Consider the following 4,230-nt stretch of genomic DNA (forward strand, 5'->3'; position numbering starts at 1 on the left):
TAGTCATCCATGACCACCGTGATCCCTATGAGTCCTCATGAGTCCATATGAAAGTCAGAATATCGAAGGTCATATGACCCTCGTGATGCACTGATCATGAGTTCTTCCCATGAGTCATTGTGAGTCCACACTGCGAATCCCTCACTGAGTCCTATTGAGTCTCATGAGATCCTACACCTCGACCCCTGGTGACTTCACTATGAGTTCATGATGGTCTATGGAGTTCATATCAGGATGTCTCATGACACTGTGATATTATGAGGGACATGAAAATGGCAACTAAGTACCGTTGACGTCTTAACACTTGAAATTACCATTCAGTACCTCGCTACATAAGATACGGGAATTCAGCCGCAGTACTGGGTATATTAGGTGATAGTCAATACGTGGTATGTACAGTGTGAATTGAAGTGCGCATATAACCGGACATACTTAACTGATACACTAGGAGGATTATAGTAATGTGCCTGTCACTGCACTAATGAACAACACATCGACCATGAACACATTGTGCTGTATTATTTATGAGGGCTGAGGAGTAATACATGCCTATATCAAGATTGAGAGAAGGCTATTTGACTGTCCTTACTGGGATAAGTGCTGTATATAGCGGAATAAGCTGCTGTATACTAAACGGCGGAATCCAGGTGCTGTATAGAGTAAAGGGAATAAGTTGCTGTATATCAACACAGGGAATCAACGTGCTGATATTATAGGGAATAAAACTGCTGTATATAGCGCGAATAAGGTTGCTAGTACAACATATACAGCGTGAATTAAGTGCTGTATATATGGGAATCACAGTGTGTATAGTGGTGTATATAGGAATAATGCTGTATATAGGGAAATGCTGACTGACCGGCGCGTTCCCAACAATAAAAGAGCACACAGAGAGAAACAACATTATAGACTAACAGTGTAATGCTGACTGACGGGCCCTTTCCAACAATACAGAGAGAAACAACATTATAGACTAACAGTGAAATGCTGACTGACGTGCCGTTCCCAACAATACAGAGAGAAAGAAACTAATAGAGTAGTAAAACAGGTAAAAATAGAAGTAATAATAAATACACAATGAGTAATGATAACATGGTTATATACAGGGGTACCAGTACTGATATAATGAGTAATGATAACATGGTTATATACAGGGGTACCAGTATTGATATAATGAGTAATGATAACATGGTTATATACAGGGGTACCAATACTGATATAATGAGTAATGATAACATGGTTATATACAGGGGTACCAATACTGATATAATGAGTAATGATAACATGGTTATATACAGGGATACCAGTACTGATATAATGAGTAATGATAACATGGCTATATACAGGGATACCAGTACTGATATAATGTGCAGGGGTACGAGGTAATAACTTGGCTATATACGCAGGGTACCAGTAAGGAAACAAGGTAATTGAGGTAGATATGTACAGTGCATTCTGAAATTATTCAGACCRCTTGARTTTTTCCACATTTTGTTACGTTACAAGCTTATTCTAAAATTGATTTAAAAAATGTTTCAAAAATTCATCAATCTACACACAATACCCCATATTGATAAAGCGAAAACAAGACACTTCTCAGAGCTGGCCGCCCGGACAAACTGAACAATCTGGGGAGAAGGGCCTTGGTCAGGGAGGTGACCAAGAACCCYATGGTCACTCTGACAGAGCTCCAGAGTTCCTCTGTGGAGATGGGAGAACCTTCKAGAAGGACAATCGTCTCTGCAGCACTCCACCAATCAGGCCTTTGTGGTAGAGTGGCCAGACGGAAGCCACTCCTCAGTAAAATGCACATGACAGCCCGCTTGGAGTTTGTCAAAAGGCACCTGAAGGACTCTCAGACCACGAGAAACAAGATTCTCTAGGTTTGATGCAACCAATTATTGTACACTTTGGTCCTGAAACCTGGCACAGAGTCAAACACAGACACCACACCTCATTGGTTGAATGTAATAAATGACAAGTTTTATTGTTGCACAAAATGTACAAAATAACAAGCAAATGGACAGCTCACCCCTAGTCCCACCCCTCCCCGCCGTTTCATTCGCCAAGATGAGGTTGGGATTTTTTTAWTTTTTTTWAAACCTATGACTCACTACAGCAAGTCCAATGGTCCAAGCCAAGCCATGGTATTTCTGAGAGAGACAACACATACCCAATTAAAAAGGAATAAAAACACCTTTTATGTACACATTTTATGTTAGAACTTTTACAACATGCCATCTATATATTTATACAGAATATGCTTGTTACCACATACCCCTGTATAGAAAATATATATTATAAGATCAACTGAAGTTAGACTGAGGTCTATAGACATGGAAAGTACAACTCTGCATTTTTAAAATCTCCTTTTTTCAACTTATTTATTTTCAATTCCCACTTTATCAACAACATTTTTTTATTTTATTTGCCTCATACTAAAAGAAGAAATGTCTGGTGGAACATAAGCACATTTGTTATTGTTGTTGTGTATTCTATCCTGGAGGACCAGAGCTGGCCTTGTAGGTGCCTGATGAGAAAATACTCAGCTCGCTCACTTATTTACACTGTGACTCTATGAGTAATCTAATGACTGTGCCTGTGTGCATACATGTGTGTTTATGTATCCTCTTGTTATGATAAGGTCTTTGTCCCTCCCTGAAAGTCTCTMCCCTTCTCTTTATGTTTCAATAGAGCATTCCCCAAAAACATCCAAGGTGGCACAGCCAAGATATCACAATGTACAGAATATGGTTTACTGATGGCTGGTTGGCTATGTAGGGATTGGAGCAGTAGACTGTGATGTCCTGGAGCCTTTTGGACCCACTAAAGATAAACACCAAGCGGTGTTATAAGGCTAGCATTCAGTCAGTATCTCCTTAACCCCCTAAAGATAGATACCAAGCGGTGTTANGTATCTCCTTAACCCCCTAAAGATAGATACCAAGCGGTGTTACAAGGCTAGCCGTCAGTATCTCCTTTAACCCAATCCTCACCTGCTGATGATGCGGTAGCTTTGGCACTAGGTGTATGAAACGTTGTGTGAGGTTTTATGTAGATAGTTAAAGGTTTTAGCACCATAAAGAGAGGGCTGAATCACCAAAATTCTTCACATACTCCATTTACGGCATAACATCACGTACTAGTGCCAAAATCTCCCACAGTTCCTGTGGTTACGATTCAAGTAGGTGGGGTGAGGGTGGAGGGTGGGGGTCGGAGTGGGTGTGTGATGAGCAGTGTCTGGGTGCATGTGAATACAGTAAAATAGCTTCCCCTCCTTGTCTCCTCGTCCCCTTTTCTTCATCTGCAATACTTACTTAACGCCTGTGTTTTCAGTTCAGTGTAAATGGAGGAGAGGAGACAAGGAGAGGAGACGAGGAGAATAGGAAGCCCCTTCAAACTATTGGGATGGACCCTCAATGCAGTGACTGAGCATAATGTACACAGGGGCCCGGTCCCAAACCAATACCTCTCCCCGAACCTTAGGACCTTGTTGACAATCTGACAAATTGTTTGGATTGGTATAAGCAATATGGTTAAAGCTCCCATTAGCCTTCTGGTATGTTATGAAGTCTTTCCACCATAATGCTTCCAACGCCAAGTCATTTTAGATCAAGGGGAGTCAACAAGGACTTTTGGAAAAGAAGAAGCCATTGGTTTGGATTAAGGCCGTTTTGTTAATCCCAGTCTATTCTTTACAGTTTGTAATGGAGCCCGGTTTAAATCWTTCCAGGGACTAGGTGGAGACTGACAGACAGCGCTGTTATTATTCTACGTGAATGCAAAAAATATTCTTCAGACTAACGTTGTTGTACGGAATATGAACCTTTTTGTTTATTTTCATTTTTTTGCTTCAGTTTTATTTCCTGACCGTATATTTTTCTAATATAGCTCTTCCCTTGTTGTTCTTCGTCTTTAGTCTTACTTATTAGAAATCTGGTAACAGTTGTTTAGATTTTTTTCTCTTTAATATATATCTCTATAGATTATTTTCCTTCATTTTCTTTTTTTTACAAAATGAGAGACAGATTGATGAACAATACATAAACTTCTTCTTTTCATCAGTTCATTTTTTTTATCAGACCTGATCATTTCGCTTTTCATTCTTGTAAACAAACAGGATTCAGCCACCACAGTTTGTTCTCCCTCGTTGTTTCTTCTCCTCCCTTCGTGTGTACTCTCTCTCTCTCTCTCTCTCTCTCTCTCTCTCTCTCTCTCTCTCTCTCTCTC

This window comes from Salvelinus sp. IW2-2015, unplaced genomic scaffold, assembly GCF_002910315.2.
Source record: "Salvelinus sp. IW2-2015 unplaced genomic scaffold, ASM291031v2 Un_scaffold2040, whole genome shotgun sequence".
Classification (NCBI taxonomy): Eukaryota; Metazoa; Chordata; class Actinopteri; order Salmoniformes; family Salmonidae; genus Salvelinus; species Salvelinus sp. IW2-2015.